Genomic DNA, 23,096 nt, shown 5'->3' with positions numbered 1-23,096 from the left:
GCCTTCACTTCTCCTCCCCCTTCAGTCCCACCATGCCCCACATCCTACTCAGTTACTGGGGGTTCCTCCCGTCCCTTTAGGTGTCCATGGTCCCCCACTAGTGCCGTGTAGGTGCACTAGTTGTGACGACGTGCAAATTCCATGTCCTCCTAGTATGCCATCTTGATTCGGGGACTTTAACACCCCACTTTCACCAATGGACAGATCATCCAAAATGAAAATAAATAAGGAAACACAAGCTTTAAATGACACATTAAACAAGATAGACTTAATTGATATTTATAGGACATTCCATCCAAAAACAACAGAATACACTTTCTTCTCAAGTGCTCATGGAACATTTTCCAGGATACATCATATCTTGGGTCACAAATCAAGCCTTGGTAAACTTAAGAAAATTGAAATTGTATCAAGTATCATTTCCGATCACAATGTTATGAGCCTAGACATCAGTTACAGGAAAAAAAAACTATAAAAAATACAAAAAAAAAATACAAACACATGGAGGCTAAACAATACACTACTAAATAACCAAGAGATCACTGAAGAAATCAAAAAATACCTAGAAACAAATGACAATGAAAACATGACGACCCAAAGCCAATGGGATGCAGCAAAAGCAGTTCTAAGAGGGAAGTTTATAACAATACAATCCTACCTCAAGAAACAAGAAAAGTCTCAAATAAACAACCTAAACTTACACCTAAAGCAATTAGAGAAAGGAGAACAAAAAACCCCCAGAGTTAGCAGAAGGAAAGAAATCATAAAGAGCAGATCAGAAATAAATGTAAAAGAAATAAAGGAAACAATAGCAAAGATCAATAAAACTAAAAGCTGGTTCTTCAAGAAGATAAACAAAATTGATAAACCATTAGCCAGACTCATCAAGAAAAAAGGGGAGAAGACTCAAATCAACAGAATTAGAAATGAAAAAGGAGAAGTAACAACTGACACTGCAGAAATACAAAGGATCATGAGAAATTACTGCAAGCAACTCTATGCCAATAAAATGGACAACCTGGAAGAAATGGACAAATTCTTAGAAAAGCACAACCTTCTGAGACAGAACCAGGAAGAAATAGAAAATATAAACAGACCAATCACAAGCACTGAAACTGAAATTGTGATTAAAAATCATCCAACAAACAAAAGCCCAGGACCAGATGGCTTCATAGGCGAATTCTATCAAACATTTAAAGAAGAGCTAACACCTATCCTTCTCAGACTCTTCCAAAATATAGCAGAGAGAGGAACCCTCCCAAATTCATTCTACAAGGCCACCATCACCCTGATACCAAAACCAGACAAAGATGTCACAAAAAAAGAAAACTACAGACCAATATCTCTGATGAACATACATGCAAAAATCCTCAACAAAATACTGGCAAACAGAATCCAACAGCACATTAAAAGGATCATACACCATGATCAAGTGGGGTTTATCCCAGGAATGCAAGGATTCTTCAATATATGCAAATCAATCAATGTGATACACCATATTAACAAACTGAAGGATAAAAACTATATGATAATCTCAATAGATGCAGAAAAAGCTTTTGACAAAATTCAACACCCATTTATGGTAAAAACTCTCCAGAAAGTAGGCACAGACAGAACCTACCTGAATATAATAAAGGCCATATATGACAGACCCACAGCCAACATTGTTCTCAATGGTGAAAAACTGAAACCATTTCCACTAAGATCAGGAACAAGAAAAGATTGCCCACTCTCACCACTGTTATTCAACATAGTTTTGGAACTTTTAGCCAGAGCAGTCAGAGATGAAAAAGAAATAAAAGGAATCCAAATCAGAAAAGAAGAAGTAAAGCTGTCACTGTTTGCAGATGACATGATACTATACATAGAGAATCCTAAAGATGCTACCAGAAAACTACTAGAGCTAATCAACGAATTTGGTAGAGTAGCAGGATACAAAATTAATGCACAGAAATCTCTTGCATTCATATACAATAATGATGAAAAATCTGAAAGAGAAATTAAGGAAACACTCCCATTTACCATTGCAACAAAAAGAATAAAATACCTAGGAATAAACCTACCTAAGGAGACAAAAGACCTGTATGCAGAAAACTATAAGACAGTGATGAAAGAAATTAAAGATGATACAAACAGTTGGAGAGATATACCATGCTCTTGGATTGGAAGAATCAACATTGTGAGAATGACTATACTACCCAAAGCAATCTATAGATTCAATGCAATCCCTATCAAACTACTGATGGCATTTTTCACAGAACTAGAAGAAAAAATTGCACAATTTGTATGGAAACACAAAAGACCCTGAATAGCCAAAGCAATCTTGAGAAAGAAAAACGGAGCTGGAGAAATCAGGCTCCTGGACTTCAGACTATACTACAAAGCTACAATAACCAAGACAGTATGGTACTGGAACAAAAGCAGATATATATATCAATGGAACAGGATAGAAAGCCCAGAGATAAACCCACGCACATATGGTTACCTTATCTTTGATAAAGGGGGCAAGAGCGTACAATGGAGAAAAGACAGTTTCTTCAGTAAGTGGTGCTGGGAAAACTCGACCGCTACATGTAAAAGAATGAAATTAGAACACTTCCTCACGCCATACACAAAAATAAACTCAAAATGGATTAAAGACCTAAATGTAGGCCAGAGACTACAAAACTCTTAGAGGAGAACATAGGCAGAACACTCTATGACATAAATCATAGAAGGATCCTTTTTGACCCACCTCCTAGAGAAACGGAAATAAAAACATAAATAAACAAATGGGACCTAATGAGACTTAAAAACTTTTGCACAGCAAAGGAAACCTAAACGAAATGAAAAGCTAACCCTCAGAATGGGAGAAAATATTTACAAATGACATTTTTGCAACTGACAAAGGATTAATGTCCAAAATATACAAGCAGCTCATGCAGCTCAATATCAAAAAAACAAACAACCCAATCCAAAAATGGGCAGAAGACCTACGCAGACATTTCTCTAAAGAAGATATACAGGTTGCCAACAAACACATGAAAAGATGCTCAACATCAGAATCATTAGCGAAATGAAAATCAAAACTACAATGAGGTATCACCTCACACTGGTCAGAATGGCCATCATAAAAAGTCTACAAACAGTAAATGCTGGAGAGGGTGTGGAGAAAAGGGAACCCTCTTGCACTATTGGTAGGAATGTAAATTGATACAGCCACTATGGAGAACAGTATGGAGCTTTCTTAAAAAACTAAAAATAAAACTACCATATGACCCAGGAATCCCACTACTGGGTATATACCCTGAGAAAACCATAATTCAAAAAGAGTCATGTAGCACAATGTTCACTGCAGCACTATTTACAATAGCCAGGACATGGAAGCAACCTAAGTGTCCATTGACAGATGAATGGATAAAGAAGATGTGGCACATATATACAATGGAATATTACTCAGCCATAAAAAGAAATGAAATTGAGTTATTTGTAGTGAGGTGGATGGACCTAGAGTCTGTCATACAGAGTGAAGTAAGTCAGAAAGAGAAAAGCAAATACTGTATGCTAACACATATATATGGAATCTAAAAAAAAAAAAATGGTTCTGATGAACCTAGGGGCAGGACAGGAATAAAGACACAAGCGTAGAAAATGGACTTGAGGCAACGGGGAGGGGGAAGTGTAAGCTGGGACGAAGTGAGAGAGTAGCCTTGACATATATACACTACCAAATGTAAAATAGATAGCTAGTGGGAACCAGCTGCACAGGGAGATCAGCTCAGTGCTTTGCAACCACCTAGAGGGATGGGATAAGGAGGGAGATGCAAGAGGGAGGGGGGATATGGGGATATACGTACGCATATAGCTGATTCACTTTTTTATACAGCAGAAACTAACACAACACTGTAAAGCAATTATACTCCAATAAAGATGTTAAAAAAAAAAGACATCATGGATAATTTATCCTGATGTGAGTTGTATAAATGAATAAAATGTTTTATAGACTGAAATGCTCTTATAGAGCTTTTTAGCTACACAGACTCTAAGATACGGAGGTACCAACCTAGAATGACATTGAACAAATTGAAGCAAATAACTGCTCTCCAAAGTATTTTAAAGGTGCCAAGAGAATCTGTAGAGTATAGTGGTTAAGGGCACACACACTGGAGCCAGATTGGCTGCCTTCAAGTCCCATTTTATTTATTGGCCTGGCCAAAAAGTTCATTCGGTTAGTTTACTCAAACCCGAATGAAGTTTTTGCCAACCCAATACTTTCCAGCTGAGTTTCTAATGACAATTACTAATGTGTGCCTCACTTTCCTCATTTGCAAAATAAGCGTAACAGTGGTCCCTAGCTCATAGATAGATTTGTTGTGATAATTCATTGAGCATACCTAGGTAAAGCACTTCGATCTGAACCTGAGGCATAGGAAGTACTATAAAGTGCTTTTTAATGCTACTACTATTCTAGTAGTTTTCTAAATGCAGTGCCAATTTCAACTGACAAACTAGATTGTGAGTTTCTGAGTTCAGGAGATTGTGTCATCTTAATCCTTTTTTCCTTCTCATTGCCCAGCAGGTGGTTTATGTAACATGTGACATCACACACACAGAAATAAACAAACCAACAGCCCTTATCAAACAGTATTTCCTGAAGTGTCCTCTTAATAATTGTTGTCAGCATCCAACTGCTATAGATATCTATAGTTTACCTGAAGGATTGAGTTGATTCAGAACTTTATGATGACAATCCAAGTCTTAAAAATAGTCATACTGTACTCCGAAATCAGCTTTATATAATATACAATAAGCTTTGCTACTCTGTTAATTTAATTATAAATACAACAAATTATGGATTCTGTGCCATCGTATGCTAATAAAATTTCTCACACTCTCCTCAATGGTATTATTTCCCAATTTGTTCTTTGGAAATCCTTAAGCCAGTATGGCTGGAACAGTAATATTCTTGTACAATGTATACTGACCTCCTTTTTCTAGAATTCTTCAAATTCTGCTAATCTTTTTTAATGTGTTTTACACTGGGGTCACATTTTCCTACACCAGGATCCTTAATGTTATATGAGAGAACAACATTGCTAAAGAGGATTTTCCTTCTTACATCATACACTTCATGCTGCTAAATTCTTGCTTTGCTTCTATATCCTAGGAAGGATGATTGGGGCTGTAGCAGTATCTATCTCCTTTGAGTTGAATATCGTGTCCTGAGGCAGTGTGCTCTGTCATATTCTGGTGTATACATCAACATGTCACAGTACAGTGAGGGATGGAGGATGTTGTTGTTGGTCTTTTTTTTTTTAATTTCCGGTGGGAAATGGAAAATCCTAATTGGAGTGTGAAGTGAAAATGATTTTCCATTTGCCAAAGCCGTGGACAGCATATGCTTCTTGGCTGTCCTGACTAAAAAGTTTCATTGGCGGGTTATCTCAGGACAGTTACTGTTTAACCTCTCCACCCCTGATTTAGAGTAGGCTGCCTTTGCCTTCAGCCAGTACTCAATACGGATCTTTTAAATAAATTACTATGAATGTTAAGACATTTATTTCCATATCCAGTGTGAACTGACAACTGAAGCAGTATACAATATAATAAAGAAGAGTAGAATGCAGTGTAAAGTATAATAAAGAGTGAATGCCAAATATATATAGGACTAAGATATTTTAAATTGGTGTAAGGAAATAAATGTGAAATTTATTTTCACATTTTAAAAATTTCCTCAAGACAGTACTTTGAATATTGTATAACATAGTATTCTGGCTTAATAGTGTGAATTAAAAGAATACAAAGTTTAATAGTTGCCACCTCAAAATGCAGCAGCTTGAAAAATTTATTAGTGTTCATGCGTCTATAGATCACCTGGTTTGTTCTTATCTGAGCTGAGCTTACTCAAGTCTATAGTCAACCTTGTTTTGAATGCTCAGCTCTGCCAGTTTTAGAAGGGCTGTGTCATATGTTTGAGGGTCAAATATCTTTACATTAGTCTGTGATTTCCTCATCTGTGACAATTAGACTCTTCTCCACATCATCTCTTATATTCCAGCAGGCTTTTCTGGATTTGTTAAGTTGGCAGTAACCAGGTTCTGTGTAGAAGTATATTAAGACCTTTGAGATCCCTGCTTGGAATTTCACACAAACATTCTGTTGGACCAAGCAAGCCACAGGGTTAGCCTATATTCAATGTTTGGGGAAATATACCCTTTCTATGGATGATGTGGTTTGAAAGTTACATTGAAAATGGCTTTGATACAAGAAGTATTGAGGCGATTTTTATAATGTCTATTCCATAACTTTAAGAAAATGTACTAAAATATCTATTTTATCATTTATGGTTTGTCTTTTTTCTGTGGAGAACACTAGTAACATAAAATATTTTAATTGCCATCTTTAACCGTACATCTGATTTTTAAAAAGCCTATTACATAGCCATTTGACATTTTAAAGTTGTTGTTCTGCCATTACATTGTTATGTATTATCTCTGGAGAGAATACTATTGGCTTATTCTTCAAACTGAGGTAAGGGTATCTTGAGACTACATGAAGTATTGCAAGGGATAACTGGACAAGGATAGAGGATAGGTTTCTAGTTAATCAGCCACAGTGGAAAGTTCTAAATTCAGGCATATTTGGAGTAGCAAAATACAGTGTCTCCCCACAAAGAACTTACAGATTATTTGAAAAATAAAACAACAACACAGAAAATAGTATTTTGTGTAGCTGCACAGCCTTACCCATTGTTGTAGCATCAGGTGCATTCTGGAGGAAGCACAGGGAGAAATGATGTTGGGAATATTGATGTATCATGGAGAATTTGTTTGCCTTAGTGATTTTGGAGTTTATCATGAAAGAGACAGGAAGACACCAGTGAGTGGACTTGAATAATTTTATGTCCTAGGAAGGAAAAGAAAGAGAACTAGCATTAGGTTAGCACTTGCCATGTTCAACCTCTGATGCTTCTTGCCAAATGGTATGTTATTTTATTTTCACAGAAATCCTAGAGCTGATATCATCTTCAATTTACAGACAAGGATACTGAATCAGATAGGTTAATTGATTTATCTAAAGTCATGCATCTATAAAAAGTTATAAGATTTTTTACAGTTTGTTTAATTCACTACTCTGTTTTCCCTTATATTAGAGATTTATCTAGAAATGGTGTTGAGTAGCACTTGAGTTGAAATTATTGGCAGTAAGACAGGTTGGGAGTTGATTAAAATATCTAGATTAAATATAATGCAGATTTGAGCCAAGGAGTTTCCTGTGAAGGGAAGAGAAACAAATGCTTTGGCATAAAATTTGGTGAATGTCTTTTAATCATGTGACCTAGAATGTTGAGCTTTCACAAAATTAATTGAAGCAATGCTTGATGAAAAATTATTATCTATGTGCAAAAATAATCCACTGAAAGACAGTTTAAAATTAAGCTAATTAAAACTATTCAGTATGTTTCCACAATCATGGAAGCACTGTGTTTTATTTTGGCTCATTCAGTTATTTTATGTATTCTGCAAAATGGCTGAGTTACTATTTCCATCCTCTATATGAGGCAGAGATATTTTTCAGTATAATTTTGGAAATTTTTCATAGAAAAATGTGTATAGGTGCAAAGACATTATTTGACTTTATTTGTCAGTAAGCTATAAAATATTCATGTACAATATTTCATTTATTCTGATAATGTGAGAACGGTTTTCATGCTTATTGCAAATGCTTATTCTGAAATAAAATATTTTCTTCCTTTTACATATGCATTATACAACAAAAATATTTTAACTGGTACAACAGTACTAGCTGAAAGTGATTCAAATCAGACACATGCCGTGATACAAGCCAAACACTTTCTTTTTTTTTAATTTAAAATTGTTTTCTCATAGAATAACTCATATTTTACCCTTGAAGGATTTTCTTTCTTTCATTTGTGGAAAGACCAGGTGGGTCACACAGGTCATTCGCAGTTATGAAAGAAACAAAAAATCTCTCTTCAGAGGTGAGATATCCTTTATTTTTCACTGGAAAACAAATTATTTGCTTGGATGGAAACCTTTTGTATAGCAGTGTAATTGCTGATATCTGTGGGGTGGCTTGGAAAATGAGATGCTCTGTCTCAAGGAGTTATAACTTATCCTTGTGCTTATAACTTATAACTTATCCTTATAAAATTTGAATAAATAAATGGGAGCCGACCTTGGAGTTTCTTGCAGTGAAGAGATACATGAAACACAGCTGAGAAATCAGGACTAAACCTCAAATGATAACAACTAAACATGGTAAAATTATTTAGCAGTGGGATTAGGCTTTTTTTTTGTTTGTATTATGTACACTTTAAACATTTTTCTACATTTTTTCATAAAGATTTTGATTCTCCCTGATCTCCAAAAAGCAGATGATATGTATATAAAGCTAATAAATGTTTAAGAAATTAAAATGTAATCATCTTTAGCTGTCTTATTTTTGTTTAATTGGAATAATAACATTGTGCCAAATGATCTATACAATAGGAGATAAATGACTTATTCATTAATTCACTCAACAACTATTTATTGAATGCCAGCTATGAGTCAAACTCTCTTCTTGACACTGTAAGTTGAGCAATAACTGAAATAAGCAAAATGTGTTTTATCTTGGAGTTTGAAACTAGTAGAAGTAGAAAGAATATAAACAAACAAATATAGATCAGTTTGTGATAATGCTATGAAGAAATAGAAGGCTGCCTGGGAAGGCCTCTCTGAAAAGGTAATCGAGCTAGAATAAATATTTTAGGGAAGGGATAGAGCAAGCCTTGAAGGTGTCCAAGGTAGAAGGGAACCAAGTGCAAAGGCCCTGAGGGCAAAAGTGTTTGGTGTGTTCCTGGAACATCAAGGAAGTGAGTGAGGCTATATTAAAATTGTATGCTAAGCTGATATTTATGTAGAAGATAAGGAAGACTGGTTCTTATATAATTTAATATAAAATTTTATTAACTTTGAAATATCAAATTCTTATTCTCCCTGATATTTTGATTTAATTCTTAACTGATGTACCTATCAGTGTTCATGAATTTTGCTTGTCAAATTTATGGTAATTTGAGGAATTTAAGGTAACATTAAAAACTTAAGATTTTTCTTCCTTCACCTCCTATTCCATCCATTACCCAATATTGGAGCAGGATTTAACACTGACATGTTCCAAAGAACTGAAAATAAGGGGAGAAGAGCATGATCAGTTGCAGAAACTAAGTTCACAGGGCATGCCTGTGCCTGAAATATCAAGGTTTTGACCAAAAATAGTTCACATGGAACCAGATTGGAAAATATAGTTTTGATATTGTGATTTATAATAATTATATATCTAGTCTTCATCCATTTCTGGCACAGAGCTTCTAAAACCCTTGGAATTTCGTAAGTGATGAGAGCATAAAGGTATCTTTTGTTATTTTAATTGGGTAACTTTCTGCTGGTTGCCAGAAGAACCAACCATGTGATTGGAGGGTTGGAACTTTCGGTCTTACCCCCTGATCTCTGGAGAGTGGAGAAGGGCTGGAGGTTGAATTGATGGCCAAATAGCTAATGATTCAATCAATCATGCCTATGGAATAAGCCTCCATAAAACCCCAAAAGGACATGGTTCAGAGAGCTTCTGGGTTGGTGAACTCCTGGAAATTTGGGATATTGTTGTGCCTGGAGAGGGCTTGGGAGCTCTGTGTCCTTTCCTCATATTACCCTATGCATTCTGCCACCTGGCTCTTCTGAGTTACCTTCAATCTAGTAAGCAAAATATTTCTCTAAATTCTGTGAGCTGCTCTAGCAAATTAATCAAACCCAAGGAGGGGAGTCATTGGAACACCCAATCTTCAGCTAGTGGGTCAGAAATTCAGGTGGCAACCTAGACTTGAGATTGGCAAGTGAAGTGGGGTAGGGGGCAATCTTGTAGGACTCTTCACCTGTGGGATCTGATGCTATCTCTAGCAAGTGTCAAAATTGAATATAGGACATAAAGCTGGTGTCCTAGAATTGCTTGGTGGTGTGGGAAAACCACCTCCTCCCACATTGTAACTGGGTGCAGAATCATAATAGAGAAAGCTGAATAAAATATTGTTTTCCTGAGAAAGGAGCACAATATCACAGGAAGTGTGTAGAGGAGAACTTAGCCATAGAGTTTGAAGGACAAAGGGGATTATTAGGACTGGCAATGTGATAGAGAACATTCCTCCTGGATTGTCTTTACCCTTAAAGATAAGCAGGTTGGCAATAGTAACAGGAGGAAGACCAGTGGTGCACCCATTTGGAAAACATAAGGGCAGGGAGTTTTCTACAGGCACAGACACACTATGTTCTGCAGTGAGATCCAAGCCAATAAAAGCACACAGCGATGTTCCCAGTATAGAGTCTTCTCCAAACAGAGTTGACTAATACAAAGATGAAATTCTCTTGCTGACAATACAGCTCCCCCAGTTCCCAACCATTGCAGAAGATACTTAGACTAATATCAATGTGCCCTCTAAGAGGATCCGAGAGGAACCTAATCAAATCTACGATAAATGTGAGGGCATCTAAGGAGTGCCCAGTCATTATATTTTTAGAAAATACCAGATTTTCATAGACTCCCATTATTCAATGGGTAAAAATGGAACATTTGGAAAGATTACTATATAGTTTTTAGAAACTTAAACATCTCCCACTTACTTCCTGAAGCACTGTGTCCCCCTTCTTGATTTCCATGGCCCACACCAAGGGCAGGAACCTTAGACTGTTATATTTTCCCTAACACCTAAAAACGGTTCCTGCCTCTCAGATGTCCAATAAATATATAGAAAATAAGTGGATGGATCTCTCTGACTTTTCCTTTTAACATTACCATCGTAATTTCTTCTTAATCTGCCCAGCCCTAAATATGGCTTATGTCCTGAGCCTTCTTTACTCATACTCCCCAGTCATCCTAATAACAAATCTGGTAATGATGTCCCTGATGCTTGGATCTGTAACTATTCATATCTTCAGTTGTATGCTTGACATGTCTACCTGAGTATCAAAACCTCAAATTCAGCATCTCTAAAATTGAATTATTATTTTTCTTATTAAATCTGATTATCCTCCTAGATGACCTATCTCAGCCAATAGTGACTTTATTTACCCAGCTGCAAAATCAAAAACTTTGTCTTCACTTTTGATTTGTTTCTCTCTCTCCCCTACATCTCAACAATAAATTTTCTCTAAACCAGAAAGTAAGCTCTCCAATCCATCCACCTCTTTCTGTCCCCACTATCATCAACCTAGTTCAAGTCATCATGGTCTCTTACTTGAATAACTGCTTCAGCTTTCTAACTGGCCTAACTGCCCACTGTTTAGCATCCTCCAACACAATCTCTCCCAGATGTGAATCTGCTCACAGTTACTTGCCTATTTAAAAGTCTTTTGTGGTCCCATTGCTTTTAGGATGAAATTCAAAGTTCTTACCATGACTTTAAAAACGCTATGTGATCTTTCTCATATTTATTTCTCACTTCTCTCCACTTCACTTCCAGAAAATTTTGTTACCGAAACTAAAATTTTTTTTTTTTAACTTTTTTGAATGCAATGTTGTTCTCTCTCATCTCTAGATCTCTGCACATGCTATTCTCTGTCTGAGAAACATTTCTCCTCTTTTTCTTCTCTCCCCTTTCCTAACACTTCCCCTGAGCTAAAATCTCCAAGTCTTAGTTTTGGCATCACTTGATTTGGACATCTTTTTATGATCAGTAAATCTGGATTAGGGTCTCATCCCAAACCTTGCTGCAATTCTATCAACAGACTCATCAAACTCTCTGTTGATGTGCCTAGGTTTCCCACCAGAATGTAATATCTATGAGGGCAGGAATATGTTCCTGTTGACTGGTAAAGAGCATATACATTGTAAGTGATCTATAAATAGTTTTAAATGAATAAATGAATGATCAAAGATATGCAACAAAGTGTTAACTGTGATTACCCTTGTGCAGTCTGATTAAAGATTTTATAATATTCTGCCTTATACTTTTCTGTTTTAACTAAATGTTTTCAATTAACATGTGATGGTTAGTATTTTTAACGTGTCAATTTGACTGGGCTAATGGATGCCCAGATAGCTGGCAAAACATTATTTCTGGGTTTGTCTGTGAGGGTGTTCTGGAAGAGATTAGCATTTGAATTGGTAGACTAAGAAGATCTCCCTTATCAATGTGGATGATATCATCCAATATGTTGAGGGCCTGAATAGAACAAAAAGGTGGAAGAAGAGTAAAATTTTTCTCTGTTGAACTGGAACATACACTTTATCTTGCCCTTGAATATTGGCACTCCTGGTTCTTGGGCCTCTTCAGACTCAGACTGAACTACATCATTGGCTTTCCTGGTTCTCCAATTTGCAGAGGGCAGATCATGGGACTTCTTGATAACAGTCCATAATCTCATGGGTCACTCCCTATAACAAATCTCTCTCTTTCTCTCTCTGTGTCTCTGTTTCTGACTCTGTCACTGTGTCTCTCTGTGGCCCCATATATATACATATATGTGTATATATATATATATATATATATCAGATAATATAATTATATATATATATGTATATATGATCTCTGCAAAAAATCTTATTTATATATATCCTACTGGTTCTTTTCTCTGGAGCACACTAATCTTATACACATGTATTATACCACTTTACTATTGATTAACCCAAATATAGCATTTCTGCATGTTTTAGGTTTTAAGGTATAACTGAGATGAAGTAGACTACAATATTTGTATTTGTTATACCTACGTGAGCTAATTCTGTTTTTAAAACATCATTTGCTAGTCTTACTTTCAGCCAAATTTTAAAATATTTATGCCTATTCTTTCAGCTGAGAAGGAGAAGTTTTGCATGTGTGGAAAAAAAGCACACTGTAGTAGTATTCTCTTAATTTTTGAATGTAATATAAAATAAAGTAAAATTTACTTTAAATATACTCATTCCTTGAATGTTATCATGGGACTATGCATTACCAATTTACTAGTCTCAAATATATCTTAATATTCCATTTCTTTCTTCTCCAAGCCCCTTCTAATAATAAAGGTAAACTCATTGAAAACTTAGCTGTCCTAAAATTTTACTCTTCTTGGGCCATTCACTTTTTTTTTTTTTTTTTTTTTTTTAGAATTATATGACTATAAAATTTACCTTAATTTTGGGCCTCCTTGGGTTGTCTATCAAGAAGTTTAATGTTGCTCAATCAATGCTTGGTAACTGAATAAACTGTCAATAAAATATTATTAGCTGACAAGTATGTTCTTAATCAAATAGCAAAATGAATTTATATAGTATCATTGACCCTATGCTCAGCATTTTTTTATCCTTAAAAACATGGGCAGTAGTTGTAATCAATCTTAGATTACTTAACCTCTCTGAAAAACAATTATTTATCTATAAAATAAAGATAATTAATTTCCTACCTTATATTTCTTATAGAATTAAATGAGATGATGCATTTGAAATATATACATTGTACATAATAAGCACTCAATAAATGTCATTTCAAAGTGATTAGAAACATCTTGCCCATTATTCACAATCAGAGCATATGTATTCATTGTTTTTTTTTTTTCTATTTTGTAGAATAATCTGCATTGTGTAGTATCATGGCAGTCCCTTCTTGCCAAGTCTATGTAAATTTAATATTCCTCTAATGTTTTACTTGAGCTTTATGAGCTCTTAGAAGGAGTTATCACCAATCATTCCTGACTTATAAAGAAGCCTAATACAGGGAAAAAAACAAGTTTTTCAGTTTTCAATTATTACTGCTTTAAATCATTTTGTTTAGAAAATATCCAGAAACTTCCTATTAGAATGTTGATTATAGAGGTGATTAGGCACGACATTAAGTCTTTCAGTGGACTAGGGTACCACTTGGAAAAGTATCTCTGTAGTGAGTTAATTGGTACTCTAGACCAAGAGCATTACTGTATCTTCAAAAATGCCTTACTTTACCTGGGAAAAATTCATGAGAAAAAAATCTTCCAACCAGTGAAGACGTGGGATTAATACTTATACACTTAAAGTAACTCACTTTCTCAAAATAAGCGAAATTACTCTAATTCTATTCAGATTTGAAAGCCCATTGTTATGATTTATTTCAACATTTACCGTATGTCAGTAGTGCACTAAGCAAGCCAGAGTGACAATTCTACAAGGATACCAGTAATTATTCAGGTTAAACTAGTTTTATTACATATATGCCAAAACCCAATTTTTAAGCATGGATAACTTCATTTTACTTATTTCAAACTCAAAGTCATAGAGGACATCATACACATATAATAAAAAGCTTTAAAAATTTCAGTTGTTTGCTAGCCATCTGTGACAAGCTTCAAAAACTTGAAAAGGAAGACTACTGACAAAGTAGAGAATATGGGTACACCACCAAACAATAACCCACAAATGAAAGAAGAAACTAAAAATTCAACCAGAAATAAACCCCTGATTGTTCTCCTGTCAGCCTGTCACCTACATGAAACAGCTGCTAAAGCAAAGACAGACACAGCAGCTGTTGCTACTAAGAGTACTAATGCTAAAGCTTTTCACAAAGACTTTTATTTTCATTAATATAAAACTGTGCCGACATATTTCATCAATCCGGTGACACTGCCCATCTCAATAGGCTCTCAATAAGGCCTCTGCCAGTGTCACAGTTTTGTCCAGTTTAGCATTCGTACCATTTTATTAAAGTATTAGAACTTAAGCTACTCTCTTCCCTGTTTTGTATATTAGTGAAGAAGATTTTAAAAAATCTTTCAAATAGGCATTCTTATTTGAAATGCCAATTTTAGACACACCAAATTCCTCCACATATTAGTCCATGGATAAAAGCAGGAAAACAGCTAATCTCGCAAGTACTTTCCAAAGAAAGAGACACAGCAAAGAGAAGTAACAAACAACAAAGGAAACCTGAAAATTCAAATATGAAGCATAAAATAATTCAGACCCCAACTCTTATAACTCCTAAAGTTACTGTACCTCAATTTCTTTGTCTATGCAGCTCGCTAGGCTTGGAATGTCCTTCCATCCTTTTCTTTTCTTTTTTTTTTTTTTTAATTGGGGTATAGTTGCTTTACAATGTCATGTTTCTGCTGTACAACAAAGTGAATCAGCTATATGTATACATATAATCCCCTTCCTCTTGAACTTCCCTCCCCGCCATCCCACACATCTAGGTCACCACAGAGCATGGACCTGAGCTCCATGTGCTATACAGCATGTTCCCACTAGCTATCTGTTTTACACATGGTAGTGTATATATGTCAATCCCAATCTCCCAATTCATCCCACCCCCTCTTACCCTCCCACCCCCGGGTCCACATGTCCGTTCTCTATGTCTGTGTCTCCTTTCAACTTGGTTACTTCTAATCATTCCTAAACATTCTTGAGATGAAATGTCACATCCTCTTTTAGGTTCCCCTAGGCAGAGTTAAATAGGCCCTTATCTATTTGTTATTAACTTTATACATACTTCTATGTAACATTTATTATACTGTAATGTAAAGACCACTGTCTTGTGAACTACTGAGGGCATGAACTTGCTTTCTTCACTTGGTAATTCCAGTACCTAGCTCAGAACCTGTTTAACCTAAGCACAACAAATATTTCATGAGTGAATGAATAACAATATTGCCCCAATAGAAATTAGCCAAAGATAAAATTGTTATCTTCTGTACCTTGAACTGTATAACCTGGTATCAGAAAGATTTTTTCTACTGAAAGGAGAAGATACGGAGCAAAGATACTGAAGAGCACATACAAGTCAAATTGGTATTCTGTTTTAAATAATTAGTGACCCTTTATTTTCCGTATGTAAAATGGAATCAGTTTTGCACATAACACTTTTACTATGGGTTTAGAAACGTTAAATTTTGTTCAGAAGATAGATCAGGATAGAGAGAAGACATGGAATTATATCATCATAAATATATTTGATGTCACATATTAACTTTAACATTGAGAACAGATGTCTCAGAGAAGAAAAAGACTAGAAAAGGGACCAGTGGATTAAAAAATACTTAGAGAGACACTGTTCAACTGAAGACTTAACAATGAATATGTTAACAATTAGTAAAATCCAAAAATAGAATGAGATATTGTAGAAAGTAGCAAATTTTTTGTCAATGAAGATATTCAAACACTTCGTAGAGGGAATTCAGTCATTAAATGGACCATAAGACTAGCTTAATTTTAAAGACTCTTCCTTTTTCTAAATTCCATAATACTAACATTGTAGTTACCAAAGTTAGGGTAAGACATCATTTCAATTTTATGGCATATTTTAGCGCTTTTTTTTTTTTTCTATTATAGTGCTTTAAGGACATTGTTAATGCTTCCTTTCATAAAATCAGTTCAGCTATGGGAAATCCCGGGTTTATACAAAGTTCCCTGGATTTGAAGTTAAAATAAAATTGCTATAGATTTTAGCTCAGTGTTTTTAATAATGTGGGATTTATCACTTTTGTGTTACTGTATAACTCTAATATCTCAAACTCTTTCTCTACAAATGGCAAACTTTTCATTTTATTTTATTTTATTTATTTTTTGGGGGGAGGCATCTTCCAACCTCAAAATGACTGCTCTCATCACTTTATTGTACTAATAGTCCTCACCATTCAACACAGCAAGAAAAAAGTAAAATGCATCTCGACTGGCAGAAAGTACTAAAACTGTCTTCATTCTCAGACAACATGATTGTCTATTTAGAAATCCAATGATAGCTATAAAAAAACTGTTAGACATAACAAGTGAGGTGAGCAAATTGACAAAATATTGCACTGTATATGAAAGTATTAAAAATATAAAATAGTTATATATCTGAAAAATGTGTATAGGGCCTTTATACTGAAAACTGTAAAACATTTCTGAGAAAGTAAAGAACACCTAAATCACAGAGATAACCATGTTCACAGGGAGAACACTCAACATTGTTAAAATGCCTATTATCAGTGCAATCTCAATCAAAATACCAGTAAACTCTCTTTTATAAATTGACAATATATGTAAAATATATATAGTTATAATTCAACATAATATAATTTAATCACTCCTCTCCTCTTTCTCTCTCTCTCTCTATATATATACATATATATATGTGTATATATATATATATATATATTTTTTTTTTTTTTTTTTCCTAAATGAGCTTTCCTAATTTACCTTACTTCTACTGATTTTTGAAAGTAAGTTGTTTATCTCATATTTGTCATATTTGGGTTTTAAGATTTTTCAAGTTTTTTTAATATGCTATATGAGAAAAAATGGTTTATATTTTATTTTTCATTTCTGTGGTTATTAACTATGATTAACTTTTTCATATATTCGTTTACTATTTGTATTTGTTATTATAAGGGGGGGGTCTCTGGCTAAGCTCTCAAACTACTAAAATGTTTCTCAAGCATCAATATTAGTGATATTCATACTACACTTTTAAGCCTTTCTCTGTAATTTTTGTAGCAAGTATGAGCTATTTGATTTCATACTTAACAAAAATTAAAATTTTTTATAGTCAAGTAATATTTCTTTATGATTTTGCCAATAATATCTGAGCTGAGAAATTCCTTACCTAGAGTATAATAGATTCACTTTCATCTAGTTTTCCTTTCATTTCATTTTTTATAATTAACCTTTTAACTTTACTTGATATTTCCTTTGGTGTACATTGTGAAGTGAAGATATAATCTGTATATTTGTTTTGCTTTTTCCCCGATTGGTTGTGAACTAACTGCTTCATAATATTTCATTAATACCCTCTCCTTCACAAAGGGTCTGGAGTATTTATTTGGAGCTTGGCTATTTCTGATTAGTATCTTTCTACCTATTGATGTTGGCCTTCTAGGTCAAAGCTTTTCAGATCAATTTTTATTTTCAAATATTTTTCTCTTCTTTTCATGATGATATTCTTCTAAGTGAACAATGAATCATTTATCTATGTTCCAAAATGTCATCCAAATTAAAGTTTACATGGCATTATGTTGTTGCTAATAATTAAATTGGTGAATGGGTCTACTTACAGTTTATTTTCTAAATCAAAGCAAGTGTTTATCTTTTTCACTTATATGTATCATCTTTATAGAAGTTATAAAATAAGTTACTCCTGAATATAAATTTTTAAAAAACATAAGTACTTAGTCATATACAGATGTTTTTCATGGGGTCATTTTAGGAAGCACAGTATCAGTAAACATATTTTCTCTTTCATAAATTCTCACTGAGCAATCATGATGTGCTTGGTTAAATGCTATGTACAGGCATGGGTAATTATAAATAAAATACATGGTCACTTATCCCATAGCAATCAAGGATTATGGACAATAAAGGGTTTTGAAATTCAAGATATATTAAGGAGCTTAGAATTGGTCTTGAAAGAAGTATAGTTCCTGAGCTGATTTATGACATTAGAAAAGTGGGTTTTTAGAAAAAATTGTCAGATTATCATCTGATTAGCTGTGTGCAGAATAAATTAGAAGGTGAGAAAGCACAGAAAGGAAAAGCAATTAAAAATATACAACAATACTACAAATGGGTCATTAAAAACTAGGTAAGGATGGTAACAATAGCATGGAAAGAAAAGAAATAATATGAAAAACATTACAAATGTAAAATTGATAGTAATTTAATCATTCAATAGATAATTATTAAACCTAGTGTGTGTCAGACACTGGGCAAAGTGAGAAGAGTATAAATATGGAAAAGCAAACTATTTGTCCTTTGAAAGCTCTCCATATAGAAAAAGACCAAGAAAGAGACAAATAACTCATAATAGCACTAGATATCCACATTGTATAATCATGAACCGAAGTGTTACAAGTGACTGATATTATAAATACATGCAGAGAAGTGATAGATCTACCTGGCTTTCAATCAAGATTGGAATATTTATTCTGAATCTATTCATACAGCAGATATTTGTAGATGGCATTTGGAAATTGTTAGACGTTAAGGATACACAAGTAAACCACATAGCTATGGTCCCAACATATGTAAAACTCAAAATTTGGTGAAGGGAATGAATGCGTAACAAGGTAATTATCATACAATGTGATAAGCACTGGAATGGAAGAGATGATATATTGGTATGTGAGAACACAAAAGAGGGAACTAATCCATATATTGCACGTCAAGATGAATATTTATTTTTAAGCACAAATGAAATAATATTACAGAAAATTTTTGTGCCTTGGGCCAAAAAGCAAGAATCAATTTCATATTATCTAAGTTCTCTATGAATAAAAAAATCAAAATTAATAGATAAATTAATAATCATACATATATTTGGAAAGTAATAAAATTCAGTATGTAAGTTGAAGAAGAAATTATAGTGGAACTACACACTATTCAGACCCGAGAAAGATGAAACCCTATATGGCAAAATTTCTAGGATATAGATAAAGCAATATTTTAAAAGTAGTTTATACAATCATTAATGAATACATTGCAAAGAAGAAAGACTAAAGTGAGTTAGTAAGGTGTTTGACTCATTATATTAAAAAATGATAGAGTAAACTTGATGAAAGTAAAATAATGAAAATCAGAGCAGAAATTGAGATAAAATGCAAAACAGGAGAAAATTAACAAAACAAAATAATACATCACGGAAAAGTTTTTTAAAGATAAAACTATGATCTTATTGGTGCAGAACATTGCAACAGAAGGCATAAATATGTAAAGTATGAAATAAGCAATATAACATCAATAAATATTATGTATTCCTAACAAATATTCTAAAATGTCAATACATTTGAAAATATTAAAAAATTGAACAATTTTAAGCCAAAAGTGTAGATTCCAAAACTGACAGAAGAGAATATCTGAGTAGATCTATAATTATTATAAAAACTAAGTAAAATGTAAAAAAAAAAAAAAAAAATCACCCTACTTCTGCCTTTGGTAAATCTACTAATCAGTCAGTCAGTCAGTCAGTCCTAGACTGCTATGAGTCAATTCTGTCAAATACTCCAGGAAGAAATGTTTCCTATATTATATAATATTTTCTAAAGAATAGAAAAACATGGTAAATCTACCTAGTTTATTTTAGGAAGCTAGTATTATATATAATTGATATTAAAAACATTTAAATACATTATAAGAACAAATCTAGAGGAAAATTTCACTGATATAAATACATGCAAAAACCCTAAATAAAATATTAAAAAAGCAAATGTAGCAATAGAAAAAATACATGACAAATTCTAGAAAGTCTTATAAAGAGTAACAAAATCCTACAGCAAACTTTATATATAAGGGTGAAAATACAAGCATTTCTTTTTAAAATCAGAAATAACATAAGGGTTTTTTTGAATTATTACACCTTCTATTCACTACTGTACTTGATGTTCTGTCCAGCAGATTGTACAGAAATATGATAGCAAAGTTATAAATGTTGAAAAGAAATAAACACAAGATAGTTATGTTTTAAGAAAATATACAGAAGAAAATCAGAATGAATAAATGCAAGGCTGCTGGACAAAAGTTAGTATATAAAAGGCAGTTGTGTTCCCACAAGCAACATGTAACTAGAAAATATAATTTAAAAAAGATGCCATTTACATTAGTAACAAAAATGTAAGGTATATAAGATCAAATATAACAAAACAAAAAATGTTATGAATTAATGATGAAACTTCCTTAAAGGAACTGAAAAATGTGATATATGCAAATATGTGACACACACATGAATGGAAAACTTCAATATTTTCAAAATATCAGTTCTCCCTGAATTAATAAACTGAAAGCAAGTCCAATCACAATCTTATCATTTAAAAATGTGTTTGTAACTTGAATGAAGATTCTAAAATAAATATGAAGTAGTTGTGGGTCAAAAATATCTAAGAAAGTGTTGAGAATAATGTGGTTTATGAGCAAAGGTAAATAGCAAGGCTAAGTATAAAGTTATATTAATTAGGACTGTGTATCTCAGATAAACAAATACACCAAAAGATTAAAACAGAAGGCCCCAAAACTGACACAAAAGCACATGGAGTTATTTGGCATATGACAGAAGCAGCATTATAAGCTAGTGGGGAAAAGATGAGCTTTTTGATTAGTATTGGGACATGTGGCTATTTCTTTGGAAAAATAAAATTACATCCCTACCTCACACCTCACTGAGATGTATTCCAGATGAATTAAAGGGCTAAATATAAAAAATATTTAAAACAAACATTTTATACTTACAGGAAAACATATAAAGCTAATTTTAACTCTTTGGGATTGGGACTTATAAGTAAGACACATGCATTCATAAATATCACCAACCATAAAAGACATACTGCTAAATTTAATTATATTTAAATTAAAATGATAGCACAGAGGAAATAAAGCACAAAGTATCAGGAGATCTGACAGATTGCAAGGGTTATTATTCAGATTCACTACAAGATAAATTAGATAATAAAAAATCAAACCAATTAGAAATGAATAAAGATTATGAACAGGACATTATTCACAGAAAAGAAAAGCTTCAATAGTAAACATAGGTATATAGGTATAAAAAATGCTTAACTTCAGTAGTCATTAGGAAAATGCAGATTACAACTGTGAGATACTATGGATAGGCTAAAATTATAAATCTGACAATTATAGGTTTGGATGAGGATATGGGTGATAGTGTATATATGGTGATACCAAATAATGCTGGTGGGAGTAATACTTGGTATAAGCATATTGGGGTACATTTTGACGATATCTAACATAGGTAAAAATATGCATACCCAGTGTTGAAATAATTCTTCTTGTCCTAGAGGAACTCTTGCATATGTTCACAAGAAGGACTTTGCATAAAACTATTCAACTCAACATTTTTTCCTAATAGGAAAAAAATGGAAACGTCCTCAATGTCCAAAAATAGGATGGAATAAAGAACATGTAGGATATTCATACAATGGAAGACTATATATATTAGTTAAAATGAATTAGAGCTACATGTATAGACCTGAAAATATAATAAAAAGTAAAAATGGATAAGAAATCTTAAACTGCCAAAAGATATATAAAATACCTACTTACATAAAAAGTAAAAAGATAGAGAATATTACTGTATATTTTCACAGGCTACACATAGAAACTTCAGATTAATTCTGGTGAAACTAATGAATGAATGGATAAATATACATTTACCTTAGGAGGAAAAATTTTTAAATATAGACAATTGGAAAATATATTGACTCTGTACTTGAGAAGACAAATTAGATTTTAGAAATCATTTATTCAGTAGCAACAGCCTCAAATTTTTCCTGATTAAAAATAATATGAACTCATGTAAAATGTTCAAATGTGAAAAAAGATATAAAAACAGCAGATAATTTATTGCCTAAAAGATGCCAGAATTTCTTATGTGTCTGTTTTTACAAAATATACATATAGTATTATACATACTGATATTTTTTAAACATCTTTATTGAAGTATAATTGCCTTACAATGGTGTGTTAGCTTCTGCTTTATAACAAAGTGAATCAGTTATACATATACAATATGTTCCCATTTCTCTTCCCTCTTGCATCTCCCTCCCTCCCACCCTCCCCATCCTACCCCTCTAGGTGGTCACAAAGCACCGAGCTGATCTCCCTGTGCTATGCGGCTGCTTCCCACTAGTTATCTATTTTACATTTGGTAGTGTATATATGTCCATGACACTCTCTTACCCTGTCACATCTCACCCCACCCCCTCCCCATATCCTCAAGTCCATTCTCTAGTAGGTCTGTGTCTTTATTCCCGTCTTGCCACTAGGTTCTTCATGGCCTTTTTTTTTTTTTTTCCCTTAGATTCCGTATATATGTGTTAGCATACTGTATTTGTTTTTCTCTTTCTGACTTACTTCACTCTGTATGACAGACTCTAACTCCATCCACCTCATTACAAATACCTCCATTTCATTTCTTTTTATGGCTGAGTAATATTCCATTGTATATATGTGCCACATCTTCTTTATCCATTCATCTGTCGATGGACATTTAGGTTGCTTCCATGTCCTGGCTATTGTAAATAGAGCTGCAATGAACATTTTGGTACATGACTCTTTTTGACCTATGGTTTTCTCAGGGTATATGCCCAGTAGTGGGATTGCTGGGTCGTATGGTAGTTCTATTTGTAGTTTTT

The 23,096-nt window shown here is 33.5% G+C and overlaps 1 long non-coding RNA gene across 2 annotated transcripts in view; it reads right to left on the bottom strand.

Annotated features, from left to right (window-relative positions):
- Positions 1-23,096, bottom strand: part of LOC130708120 (uncharacterized) — a 72,016-nt gene that overhangs the window by 13,147 nt on the left and 35,773 nt on the right. For both annotated transcript variants that reach the window (XR_009008186.1, XR_009008187.1), the window contains exon 3: positions 6,726-6,885. This is a non-coding gene — a long non-coding RNA (uncharacterized LOC130708120). The remainder of the gene's footprint in view (positions 1-6,725; positions 6,886-23,096) is intronic.

Source organism: Balaenoptera acutorostrata, chromosome 4 (genome assembly GCF_949987535.1).
Source record: "Balaenoptera acutorostrata chromosome 4, mBalAcu1.1, whole genome shotgun sequence".
Lineage (NCBI taxonomy): Eukaryota > Metazoa > Chordata > Mammalia > Artiodactyla > Balaenopteridae > Balaenoptera > Balaenoptera acutorostrata.
Note: the sequence above shows the minus strand (reverse complement) of the source record. Positions and strands in the feature narration are given on the sequence as shown.